Below are 14,445 nucleotides of genomic sequence, written 5' to 3' on the forward strand. Positions count from 1 at the left end.
TTGGCGACGAAAGTTATTAGTTAGAACATTGTGCGCTCTGAAACTCCAGTGGCAAATTTATGCCAAATTCTACTGGTAAACTAACTTGAACAAGTCACACTAAGTATAGTGGCGAATCAAAATTCAATGGCCAACAAAGGGATTTAGTTTTATGGAAGAAAACTGATAACAGCCATTTAATTTTTCTTCATATGCACCTGATTTTTTTTTTATTGTGTATTAACAATTTATTTGAAGCAGAACCAGAATCTACAGGTTCATATTGGAAGTTGAATGAATTGATTGCCATGTTTACTTTTTTTATAGTTACTTTGGATTGCAATTTTCATTAAGCTATTATAACAATTACAGAAAAAAGTACAAGTCTGAATATTGGGGCTTGGTATTGCTGCCTTACATTTATTTAATTTTATTTTCATTGAGTAATTGCAAATTTCATTGGAGCTGTAAGGTCTTTTAAAATCAGTTTTTTTTTTAAAAAGCAAGCTTATACAGAACAGCCATTAAATGATGTTCTCTGAAGCTCGTTTTAGTTTGAATGCTAAAAGGGCTGATAAATGCACAGCAGTTGGTGAAATAACTCTCTTGTGTTTTATGAATGTTTATTTGTACCCGGAACACTACAATCTTGTTGCTTGAGCTTCAAGCATTTTGCTGAAACATTGTTTTGGTTAAGTGATTTTTGCTACTCCTGAAAAGAAAGCAATTTCTATAGGAGTTCAAATATATTTTCAGCATCATTTAAAAGTATGATTCAGTGAATCTATTATAAAGTAACTGGCCCAAAATTTGCCGTCAAAATAACGGCGATTTAAGTGCAAATGCCACAGCAACTTCAGGCGAGTGTAGAGGCATGATTAAATACAGAAATCGTAAAGTTGCTGTTGGAGATGCACCGCTCATCCCATAGCTTCACGAAAACGCATCTCACTGTCTGGCTCCCCATTCAAATGCATTGAGCGGCGTGATGTTCCTGTAGTTGTACTGTAGATACGATGGAAACTCGTCACAGAAAGTTAAGTCAATTGTAACTGTGCTTTTATAAATGTCGTGTTCTGGGTACAAATAAACAATCTTGTTGCTTGAATTTCAAGCATTTTGCTGAAACATTGTTCTTTACTATATCTTTGGCTAAGTTGCTGCAGTGCACGTGTTACGTGTTAATTATTGCCATTCAACTTTCTGGCACTGAAAATTAACTATTACAAGTGTGAAGTCTCATTCCTTCAGGTTTCAATTGTTGAACTTTAAAAAATGCTTTCAATTAAAATGTTTTACTTTGTCTTTTGTGTCCTTTTTCTCTCAATCCAATCTTTCTTTCCTTCTCTTTATTTCACTTTCTGAACATGATTGTTGTTGAATTCTAACTTTCACTTTCTTGTTCAGACTTTGCGCTGCTAATTTCCCAATATTTCAATCTGATTGGTTAAGCAAATCCACAGTTAGTTGTCCCCCAACCCCTCGAGGTCTGAGACAATGTAGAGGGCACTGCACACTTTCCATCTCGTATTTCCAGCAACTTGTTTTGCAAAGTATCGTCAACATTCAACGGGCAAGGGCAAATCTAACTATTACTGCGCACCGTTCATTGCTTTGCCGCAGGAAATTTTGGGCCAATATCACACTGCTGCTATGTCATTAGTTTTAAGTCTAAGTGAAAATGGCAAAAAAAACTGGTATAACTGCATGAAAATGGCATTGATTTCAATGGGAGAAACTATGTTAAATACCTTCACCAACCCCAGTGCTGGGTACAAATGGTAGGGCCCAAGGAACCCTGGATATTGGGCAACAAACCTCATTTCCATAAAAATGGCACTTCCGACCGAGATCCAGAAGCTAAGTGATGGAAATGCGGGCCGTTGCTAGCCCCTTGGGAGAGGATTGATTGATGGATGGGGAGAGGGGATTACAGGCCTCAGGGAGGGGGGAAATAATCAGTGGCTGGGAGATCGCGAGCCTTGGGGGAAGCAATCGAAGGTTAGGGTGGGTGGTGCCGTTAGCTGGCAGTGGCTCGCGGGACCAGGGCTTGGCTCGCGATATCGAGACTGGGGGAGGGAGATCAGGAAGCCGGGAGGTCGGTGCCGGGGGAGGAAGATTATGGTTCGAGGCTGCGGAGCCTCCCTTCAGCTGCTAGGTTTCCTGAGCCCTGGGAAACATGGCTCGCGGCCATTACATTTATTTGGCTGCCAAAATCTGAGGAAGGGAGCCTCATTTAAATATTATAGTCACTGACCCACCTCTCAGAAGAACATAAGAACATAAGAAATAGGAACAGGAGTAGGCCATCTGGCCCCTTGAGCCTGCTCCGCTATTTAATAAGATCATGGCTAATCTGATCCTGGGCTCAGCTCCACTTCCCTGCCCGCTCCCAATAACCCTTCACTCCCTTATCGCTCAAAAATTTGTCTAACTCCACCATAAATATATTCAATGACCCAGCCTCCACAGCTTTCTGGGGCAGAGAATTCAATAGATTTATGACCCTCTGTGAGAGAAGAAATTCCTCCTCCTCCAAGTTCTAAATGGACAACTCCTTATTCTGAAACTATGCCTCCGAGTTCTAGATTCCCCATGAGGGAAAACATCCTCTCTGCATCTACCTTGTCGAGCCCCTCAGTATCTTATATATGTTTCAATAAGATCACCTCTCATTCTTCTAAACTCTAATGAGTATAGGCCCAACCTGCTCAAACTTTCTTCAAAAGTCAACCCTTTCATCTCAGGAATCAACCTAGTGAACCGTCTCTGAACTGCCTCCAATGCAAGTATATTCCTCCTTAAATAAGGTGACCAAAACTGTACACAGTACTCCAGGTGTGGCCTCACCAATACCCTGTAGAGTTGTCGCAGGATTCCCCTGCTATTATACGCCATCCCCTTTGCAATGAAGGCCAACATTCCTTTTGCCTTCCTGATTACTTGCTGTACCTGCATACTAACTTTTTGTGTTTCATGCACAAGGACTCCCAGGTCTCTCTGTACTACAGCATTTTGTAATTTACCTCCATTTAAATAAAAATGTGCTTTTTTATTTTTCCTGCCAAAGTGCATGATCTCACACTTTCCCACATTATACTCCATCTGCCAAATTTGCAGATTTTTGTGTCCTCACAATTTGCTTTCCCACCCATCCTTGTATCATCAGGTAACCTTAGCTATATTACACTCGGTCCCTTCATCCAAGTCACTAATATAGATTGTAAATAGTTGAGGCCACAGCAACAATCCCAATGGCACCCCACAAGTTACCCATTTATCCCGACTTTCTGTTTTCTGTTAGTTAACAAATACTCTATCCAAGCTAATATATTACCCCCAACCCAGTGAGCTTTTATCTTGTGCAGTTGCCTTTTATGTGGCACCTTATCGAATGCCTTCTGGAAATCTAAATACACCACATCCACTGGTTCCCACTTATCCACCCTGCTTGTTACATCCTCAAAGAACTCCAGTCAATTTGTTGAACATAATTTCCCTTTCATAAAACCATGCTGGCTCTGCTTGACTGTATTATGTTTTTCCAAATGTCCTGCTACTGTTTCCTTAATAATGGACTCCAGCATTTTCCCAATAACAGATGTTAGGCTACTTGGTCTATAGTTTCCTGCTTTCTGTCTGCCTCCTTTTTTAAATAGGAGGGTTACATTTGCAGTTTTCCAATCTGCTGGGACCTCTCCAAAATCCAGTGAATTCTGGTAGATTGCAACCAATGCATCCACTATCTCTGCAGCTATTTTTTTTAAAGACCTTAGGATGCAAGCCATCCGGTCCAGGGAACTTATCCATCTTCAGTCCCATTATTTTGCCGCTTATTTTTTCTTTAGTGATAGTGATTGTTTTAAGTTCCTCCCTCCCTATAGCCCCTTGATTATCCATTATTGGGATGTTTTTAGTGTCTTCTACCATGAAAACCAATACAAAATATTTGTTCAAAGTCTCTAGTCATTTCCCTGTTCTCCATTATTAATTCCCCAGTCTCATCCTCTGAGGGACCAACGTTTACTCTCGCTACTCTCTTCCTTTTTATATACCTGTAGAAGCTTTTACTATCTGTTTTTGTTATTTCTTGCGAGCTTACTCTCATAATCTATCGTCCCTCTCCATTATTTTTTTAGTTGTCCTTGGCTTTTAAAAAAAAAATGTCCCAATCCTCTGGCCTTCTACTAATCTTGGCCATTTTGTATGCCATTGTTTTAAATTTGATACCATCCTTTACTTCCTTAGTTAGCCATGGATTGTTCTCCCTTCTCTTAAAGTCTGTTCTTCTCACTGGAATATATTTTTGTTGAGAGTTATGAAATATCTCCTTAAATGTCTGCCACTGCTCATCAACCATCTTACCCTTTAATCTATTTTCCCAGTCGACTTTAGCCAACTCTGCTTTCATACCTATTTAATCGCCTTTATTTAGAATCAGGACACTGGTTTGAGATCCAACTTTCTCACCGTCCAACTGAATTTGAAATTCAACCAGGCTATGATCACTTTTTTCTAGTGGATCCTTTACTATGCGATCATTTATTAATCCTGTCTCATTACACAGTACCAGTTCTAAGATATCCTGCTCCCTGTTTGGTTCCGCAACGTACTGCTCAAGGAAACTATCCTGGATGCACTCTAGGAACTCCTCCTCAAGGCTACCTTGGCCAATCTGAGTTGTCCAATCAACATGAAGATTAAAATCGCCCATGATTATTGCCATACCTTTCTTACAAGCCTCCATTATTTCTTGATTTATACTCCGTCTAACAGTGTAGCTACTGTTAGGGGGCCTATAGACTATGCTCACCAGTGACTTCTTTCCCTTATTATTTCTTATCTCCACCCAAACTGATTCAACATCTTGATCTTCTGAGCCAATATCGTTTCTCACTAACGCACTGATCTCATTCTTTATCAACAGAGCAACCCCACCTCCTTTTCCTTTCTGGCTATCCTTCTGAATTGTCAAATACCCTGAATATTTAGTTCCCAGCCTTGGTCACCCTGCAACCACGTCTCTGTAATGGCTATCAGCTCATACCCATTTATTTCTATCGGTGCCGTCAACTCATCTATCTTGTTATGAATGCTGCGTGCATTCAGATAAAGAGCTTTTAATTTTGTCCTTTTGCCATTTTTCCCAGCTTTGATCCCACTTTCTGATACACTCTCTTATTTTTATACATTCTGTCACATTCTGGTTATAATTTCCCCCACCACTACTGCCCTCTCCTTGTTCTTTGACTTTTTAAATTCCCGCTCACCTGAATCCCTCCCCCCGCCCCGCCCCACTATTTAGTTTAAAGCCTTCTCTACATCCCTAGTTATTCAATTCGCCAGGACACCAGTAACAGCTTGGTTCAAGTGAATCCCGTTCCAACGGAACAGCTCCCTCTTACCCCAATACTGGGGCCAGTGCCCCATGAATCGAAACCCATTTCTCCCACACCAATCTTTGAGCCATGTGTTCATCTTTCTGATCTTAGTTACCTTATGCAAATTTGCTCATGGCTCAGGTAGTAATCCAGAGATTATTACCTTTGTGGTTCTGCTTTTTAATTTAACCCCTAGGTGCTCATTATCCCTCAGCAGAATCTCTTTCTTTGTTCTACCTACGTCATTGGTACCTGAGGGAGCACTGCACTGTCGCAGGTGCGGTCTTTTGGATGAGACATTAAACCAAGAGCCCTGTCTGCTCTCTCAGGTGGACATAAAAGATCCCATGGCACTAATTCGAAGAAGAGCAGGGAAGTTATCCCCAGTATTCTGGCTAATATTTATCCCTCAATCAACATAACAAAAACAGATTATTTGATCATTATCTCCAGAGCGGTTTACTATGACGCCCGCAAACCCACCCCAGTTAAACCAAAAATGGATGCATTCGTGCCTGATTGGGTTCAGGTTTCCCATTTTTACCAAATTTAAACCCCCCCACCCTCTCCCGCCAACGTGAGGAGTTAAAACTCCCCCCATGAAGTCAGCACAAGTCCTGTAGTAAAAGCCAAAGAATAACGATAAAATGATGGCTATTAAAACAAGCTTTTCAGCAGTTTTAAGCAAAACAAAACATACAATTTAATTTTAGTAAAGGTTATACAGAAACACAGCATGAACAGAATACAATACATTACTAAACAGAATGCTATGACTGGTTTTATCCCAATTATGTCACTTGATGTCCTCCGAGATAAGATTAATCAACAGATGTGGCCAAGTCAGAGACAAAACTTGATTTTAATGATGAAAAGAAACTAGAAAACATGTGAGTGAGAAGAAAGGAAAATGAAAACCATACAATTAAAGCCAAAATGAAAGCCACGGGCATAATAGTGATGACTACACATTGGAAAAATAAATCTTAAATAAAAGTACAATCTGCCTGTGTGCTGACTAATGTGAGCCAAGAACCAGACAGATTACAATCCATGGCTGATTTCAACTAAGGCAACAGTAAAGGTATTACATAAAATACTGGAAACACTCAGTAGGTCAGACAGCATCTGTGGAGAGAGCAACAAAGGAAACGTTTCAGGCTGATGAAAAGTCAGTGATCTGAAATGTTAACTATGTTTCTCTCTCCACAGATGCTGCCTGACCTGCTGAGTATTTCCAGCATTTTCTGGTTTTATTTTAGATTGCCAATATCTGCAGTATTTTGCTTTTGGAGAAAAGGCACTATATTTGGCCTATGTGCCCTTGTGTTCGGATGGAGATTAATCAGCCAAGGTTCCCCCTGCTGATCTCTGTCCAATCTAAGTGTGCATGTGTGGATGTCAGATGAGAACAATTAAGGTCAGCTGTGATGTTTCCCTTTCTGGGATTACACAATGAGAATGATCATTAGAGAAAGGTACCAGAAGGCAGCTAGTGTCCATGGAACCATCCCAATGAGCCACTGCCTTAAGCAGAGGATGGAAGTAAAGAATAACAAAAGGGACTAATAGTAACAATGAGAAAACACAATAAAAAGATAAGTTTGAGTTAATCTAAACTGAATTAAATCTCTTTTTGATGCAACCACTAATTGCATCTCTCGCAGGACAGGATTTTTGTCTAGAAATGCAGCCTTGATCCTGGCCTCTCACTGCTGCAGACTACAGGCCCTAGCAGCAAACAAGTCTTTGGACCCCTCCACTATCATTACAATGTTGGACACCTAGGACAACAGATGTCCTTGTATGCAGCATTTTAAAGACAAACATGCAGTTGTACAGAGCCTTGGTGAGGCCACACCTGGAATATTGTGTTCAGTTTTGGTCTCCTAATCTGAGGAAGGACATTCTTGCTATTGAGGGAGTACAGCGAAGGTTCACCAGACTGATTCCCGGGATGGCAGGACTGACATATGAGGAGAGACTGGATCAACTGGGCTTGTATCCACTGGAGTTTAGAAGAATGAGACGGGATCTCATAGAAACATATAAAATTCTGACAGGATTGGACAGGTTAGAGGCAGAAAGAATGTTCCCGTTGCTGGGGAGTTCCAGAACCAGTGGTCACAGTCTAAGAATAAGGGGTAAGCCATTTAGGACCGAGATGAGGAGAAACTTCTTCACTCAGAGAGTGGTTAACCTGTGGAATTCTCTACTGCAGAAAGTTGTTGATATATTCAAAAGAGAGTTAGATATGGCCCTACAGCCAAAGGGATCAAGGGGTATGCAGAGAAAGCAGGAAAGGGGTACTGAGGTGAATGATCAGCCATGATCTTATTGAATGGCGGTGCAGGCTCGAAGGGCCGAATGGCCTGCTCCTGCACCTAATTTCTATGTGTCTATCATGAAAAATATGTCAGTGAATGTATTTCCCTAATTTGCATCTTGTTACAGTAAACCTCTCCATATATTGGTGGGCAATTGTACAAATTGCTCGGCCCCAGGAAGAGGACCCACAAAGCAAGACAGAAACGTGGCAGAACACATCCTCAAGCAGTTTTCCACCCCTACCCATCCCAGATGAAAAATCTGCTGATGGAATGGGCAGAAAATTCAGGCCTACATTTTTTTTCAGCAATTATTTCCCATAACAAGTAATTTTATGGATTGCTGTTTAATTTTTATGGCATAGTATGTAGTCATGAACCTGAAAGATGGCAACATTGGGCAATTAAATGTTTTAATATTCTTTACACCTGGATTAAACATTACACTCTCCTGAGCATGGCTAGGAGCAAGACAATGCTGTCAATACTCTGCATCAGTAATGGGGAACATTTTGTCTGTGCACGAAATATAGCAAAATCATAAATGCATTCTTTCTAAACATGTTTAAGATTTCACCATGTCCAACATATAGAGGAAATTGTCAGTGCATCTTAAGCCCAACCTTAAGCACTATTCCATTTAAAATAAATGAGTTAATGTCTCTGTTAAAATAAAAAACAAAGAATTTAATATGAACAGATTAAACATTCATACACTAATATTCCAAGATCTTAATTGCAGCATTGGTTACAGTTGACAAGATTAAAAACACAGTCTGTACAAAAACAAATAACATAAAGCCAAGATAATTTATTGATTGATTTTCTTAATGGCACAGAGAAATTAGTGCAAAACATTTAGTCGACATCTACAATAAGCATGATCTTGCTTTAAAGAAAGTACCACTGCAGGTATTACAAAACCTATATTCAATGTATAAGTCTGTCACATGCGACAACACACTTTACATCAATGCCATTCTAGTAGTCTTATTAACTGATCTAATTACTGCTGCTTTCTCAATTCCCTAGAGATTTCACGCACACAACAGCATCAGCTGTTGAATGTCTGCCCATTAAGGCTAACCTTTCTATCCTTTTAAATCAGCATGCATTAACCTTAAGCACTGTGGGTAGCAGGCAAGCCTTCACATGTTTACAATAAATCACATAACAGATTAGTGGACCAAAAAGAAAAAATATATTGTTAAATACTTGTTTTCCTTGGCAGAGGGGTCAACAACCAGGGGACATAGATTTAAAGTAATGTGGTAAGGTATAGAGGAGATATGAGGGAAAATGTTTTCACCCAGGGTGGAGGAGGTCTGGAACTCGCTGCCTGAAATGGTGGTAGAGGCAGAAAGCCACACCACATTTAAAAAATACTTGGATGTGCACTCGAAGTGCCGGTAACGTACAGGGCTACGGACCAAGAGCTGGATAGTGGGATTAGGCTAGATAGCTCTTGGTCGGCCGGCACAGACATGATGGGCTGAATTGGCCTCCTTCCATGCTGTAAATTTCTAAGCTTCTATGAGATACCCATAAATTAGATGAACAAACTAGTCTATTGTACATTTGCAGATCTATTTATATTACATTTGTAGAATTGAAAACACTGCTTTTACAATATTATCTGTATCATTGAAAAACACATTAAATATCCTGCAATTTTAAAATCTATATTTAACAAATAAAGGAGAAAACACTTATTTTAAACCAGACAAGAAATGGTTCACAACAGATGTCATCAACATGGATTTATTACTGGCAAACCATTTCCTGGTAATCAATTGCAGATCACTTCTTGATAAAGCGATAATAAGTTTTGGATAATCAACCTCTTGGGTGAATATCATCATGCATCAAGTACATGGGAGTTGGCCTACACTCTGAAGTAGCTAGTGGCATTTAAAAACTGAGCAGAAAGAAGCATTTTCCACATATAACTGAAACCGTGTGCATTATAAAGCCTATCTCAAGGAATGATATTTCAGGGCTATTTCTCCTCAGATGGTTGTTATAAAGTGCTTGAACTTTCCACTCATCATTTTTACAATATCATGTGATCCTTTAAATTAGGTACTATCTTGGGGGCGTTCTCTGATATGGATTATTGATTACAATATATACTATTTAAATTTCATTTGAGCTACCCATTATTCTATGAAATGGTAATCCCAACTGGTTTAACAGATGTCACTGTATCCTATTTATTTGCAGTATTACTGAGCAATAGTGGACACCAAGTCATATCAGCAGAAATTATTCTCAATTGTATCAAAAGGCATAAACTTTAGCCTGTGCTTAACTATTGATGTATTTCAGGGGAAATAGTGGAGGCAGCTTCCAGCATAGCACACTATTGAATATTCATCATAAATAATAACACTTTAATTTTGGAGGATAATTCACCCATGATTTGTTACTGCAGAAGCCGGTGCTCTTTTCATTTTCTGTGCCTGTTGCTAACTTTTTACATTTTGAATTTAAATCCAACAATATAATAAAATGAATTAAATTCTAATACTATAAAATAAGCTATTGCTTCACGAGTTACAAAAGTGACCTTGAATGTGCAGCAATGCCTTTAGCCTTCTGCCTCTGGCACTGTAACATTATTAATCACTTTGTGAAGCCCTCGGGTCAACAGTGTAGTGCTACAGTCCTTCACTGCAGTCAGTATATTTACACATTGCACAGGTCAGTGACTTTCCTGAAAGAGACAATATCATCATTTTCAGGGAAAAAAATGGTCTTTTCCTGTCACATGAAGAGATCGCACATATTATCAGTAAAATTCACTCCTTCCCTCATGCAATTTGACAAGCTCAGTGACCATAATGGAGACATAAAGTTGTCAGTAGCAAAAAATAGGAATGGTAACCCAATACAAACCCAAATGGGAATGATCAAAATATTAAGCAAATTAACAGATATGTTTCTGGCAAAGCTCTACACCTCAAACATTAACCTATATTTTTCTCGAGTTGCTGATGAAGTTTTTGTGTATTTCCAACATTTTCTGTTTTGCTTCAATTTTCAACGGTTGCATTTTTTTATTTTTATGATATGTGGCTGGAAATACATTCCAACTCAGCTTTTATTCTCTTTATTAAATTCTTTGTAAAAATGAAATTAAGACAGTCCCAAAAAAGCAACCATGAATGCTATTTTAGAAAAGCTATTCATACTCGTGAGATACCTACTGTACTATAATTATATGACTAGATTTCCACTTAAATCACATCTTAATCCATAAGCGAGTGGTAAAGATTATTGCAATTTATTTTTGATGGTCAAATATTGCCATTTGTTTTAAATGTTTCAACTGATCTGAATAGAACAAGAGGAATCGCAGATTATAAGTAATGTACTGAATAGAACAAGAGGAATCGCAGATTATAAGTAATGTAAGGAACGCGATGGCCCTGTCATTAAAACCAAACTGGGTTGCCACTTCTACCTCTGAACCTTTTACATAAAAACATATTTTTGGCAGGTTTTCTTTTTTTGAGGCAATTCATAATTCACACTTGAGATTTCAAATTATTTTCCTTTCTTTTCAGCATTGAGAAGGGACCGTTCTCGCCATTAAATCCTGGTCCACTATTCCAGCACCACCAAACATCTGCTTCCCTTCCCACGGCATCTTCCCATGCACGTGCAGGAGATGCAACACTAACAATTACCATTTTACCTCCTCCCTTCCCACCGTCCAGGGACCCAACCACTCCTTTTAGGTGAAACAGTGATTTACTTGTACTTCTTTCAATTTAGTATATTGTATTCACTGCTCACAATGCAGTCTCCTCTACATCGGGGAGACCAAAGGCAGATTGTGCGACTGTTTTGCAGAACACCTCTGTTCAGTCTGCAATTGTGACCCCGAGTTTCTGGTTGTTTGGCATTTTAATTCTCTGGCCCACTCCCACTCTGACCTCTTTGTCCTCGGCCTCCTATACTGTTCCCATGAAGATCAATGCAAGCTGGGAAGGACCAGCACCTCATCTTTCTATTAGGCACTTTGCAACATCAAGTTCAAGAATTTCAGATCATAACCACCACTCCCATATTTTCAGACAGCAGGTGCTTGTAATGGTTCTGCTGTTGCCATTTACAGCTCCTCTTGACCCATCTTTCACTTCTTTACTTGTCCTATTACCACTTCCTTTTGCCTTGCACCATCATCCCTTTTGTCATTTAATCTCTCATGCCTTCCATTCTATCAGACCTTCCCTTTTGTTCTTTGCTCCTCTCCCCCAGTTTTCCTGCCTCTGCACTTGCTTAAAACCTGTTACATCTGTAACATTTTCCAATTCTAACGATATGTAACAGACCTGAAACGTTAACTCTGTTTCTCTCTCCACAGATGGTGCCTGGCCTGCTGAGTATTTCCAGTACGTTCTGCTTATATTTAAAGTTATTTAAGTTGCGTTATAAATTCACATATAATCAGGTGAGTTATTTGAAAGGTCTAAAACTACGCACAAAATATTAATCTGTGACACACCAGACAATTCAAACTGCGTGTGATAACTGACTTAACGGATATGAGGACTGAAATTCCCTTTCAACCCCAGTAAATCTTCAAAACAATTAATGTAACTTCACCATCGATGGGTAATCGGCAGTATGAAAAAATCACAACCTGCAGTACGACCCTCCAAAACCACTACCACACACAGACATACTCACACCATCACATCGCACGGTGATGGCGCTCTGCACGTAAATTAGATTCTGAACATTGTTGGAATTTGAAGCTTTAGATATCTTTTGCAAAAATCGTCGATTCCTAGTCAACTACCGAATATGGGAGTTCACTATTTCAGAGACACAAATGGTTTGTGGCCGACAATAAAGGCGTGTTGCGCATGTTCGGTTAGTTGGGAGCATATCGCTTTTTTATCGCTGTCCATAACAAACAATTCTGATTCCCAAATGTAAAACTCTTTAAATACTGAGCACTAAAAGTAGCCATCATTATAGCATATCTTTGGCACAAACTTCGATATGTAGCTTTTAACATTTCATATGAATAACTTCAAAAAATTAACTTTATCATTATTATCTAATTATTGCAATTTTAAAAATAACTTTGAAGCTTTATATTGCTACGGTACTTAATGTGTTATCAAAAATGTAGAAAAGGATCGGAACATCCCCAGGCAACCACCTCTAACCGGGGGATAGTAACCGCCAGAGGGATTACCGGCGGGAGTTATGGTAAATCTCATCACAGGAGATTGAAAGTCTGACACTTTGTAGGCTTTAATATATTCTCGCCAAAGCTCGGGTCACTGCATAAAAAGCTCAACTGATTCACATGTAAATTCAGGCTGAACTTCATCCCACAGCCAGGCTCCCCACAGCTGCCAAACGCTGTCCTGCATCAGCCCACTGCCAACTGTTTGCATTTGCAACCGCTTACAAAGCCGTGCAAGTTAAGACTTCTCTATTTTTTTTAAACAGAGCAGAGAGGGGGGGGGGGGGGGGGGAGGGGAATCGGAATTGCCTTGAATCTTTACAATTCTGAAATATTTTAAGAAGTGTTTTTGACTCTGGGACACCTTGCAAGGTGCAAGGAGAAAGCGCCAATTAAAAGCCTCAAACTTTCTTCCAGAATTTACATCTCATCCTTCACCGAACAGCAAAATGAACATGTGAACTGAAATCGGTGTTGTAAATGTACACCAGAGCCCGCCTCGGGCAAACTCCGGACACCTGCAGAATGTATTCTTCCCAAATCTAATGTTGCGCCAATTGTCCAGATTTATCCCTTTCAAGTTGATCTATAAGTCTTACTTTGCGTGACAAGCACATATTTCAATTACACCAACAGCATTACTGCACAAAATGTTAAGCAAGGTCTGCTGTTACTTTCCACAGTACTTGCAAGCTATTTTTTCAGTAGTTACAACACTGCATTTATTCAATTAAACTACTGCCCAGTCTGAATCTCCTTTCTCTTTTCAGATGCCAGTTGATCTGCTGTGTATTTTCAGCATTGGCTTCTTTTATTTCTTCTTTCTTAGAAATCTCTCGGCCTGGATACTTAAAAAAATACAGCGATCATGTAACAATTCACGAACAAATACCTTCAGTAGTTAGTATTGCCTCTCGCATATATATATATATATACATATATCTTACCTGTTTGACACACTCCGCCGTGTTGACAAGCAATGTAATTTGTACTTCCAGCGCAAACACCTCGAAATAAACGAAGATGCGCGAACTGAAGGTGTCGCTCAAACCCAAAACAAAATTAGCAAAAAAGGGAGGGGAAAAAAAAGCTCCTCGCGTGAATAAGCGAAAGGAGCCGGATTGGAGGTAAAGGTTGCAATAATCCCGGATTGGAAATATTTATGCGGTTGTATCGGAGAAGAGCTAGCGGGTGTCTGCTGTCTGCCCTGTGGCTGTGCACTGAGCTCCGACAGACGGACGCGCTCCGCTTGGGCTCTGAGCCTTTTCTGCACAAGCAGCACCGAGTGAATGAACAGCTCCCGGAGCTCCCAGCTCCGCCCGCCAGTCCGCACCCGGCACTGCCCCGCCCCGCCCCGCCCCGCCATCCTCATCCACAGACAGACTGCAGCCCGGCCAATGGCGTCCCCGGAGCTCGCTTCCACCTGCCATGGGGTGGGCGCAACGCCTTCTCTCCGCCCAGTCCTTCCACCCCAAGCCTGCAGCCTGTAAACTGCTTGGCAAGGGTTCCCTATTTCTCAATTATACACGCACGCCAATGCACAAAGTAT

The 14,445-nt window shown here is 40.2% G+C and overlaps 1 protein-coding gene across 2 annotated transcripts in view; it reads right to left on the reverse strand.

The window, feature by feature from the left end:
• The window catches only part of fstl5 (follistatin-like 5), a 1,328,880-nt gene that overhangs the window by 1,279,969 nt on the left and 34,466 nt on the right, over positions 1-14,445 (reverse strand). Inside the window, exon 1 of one of the 2 annotated variants that reach the window (XM_070871638.1) lies at positions 13,844-14,214. The exons of the other annotated variant lie outside the window; for it this stretch is intronic. The gene's annotated coding sequence lies outside the window, so the exon portion shown is untranslated. Of the gene's footprint in view, positions 1-13,843; positions 14,215-14,445 lie in introns of those variants that run through there. 2 annotated transcript variants of the gene reach the window in all.

This window comes from Pristiophorus japonicus, chromosome 2 (genome assembly GCF_044704955.1).
Source record: "Pristiophorus japonicus isolate sPriJap1 chromosome 2, sPriJap1.hap1, whole genome shotgun sequence".
NCBI classification, from domain to species: Eukaryota; Metazoa; Chordata; class Chondrichthyes; family Pristiophoridae; genus Pristiophorus; species Pristiophorus japonicus.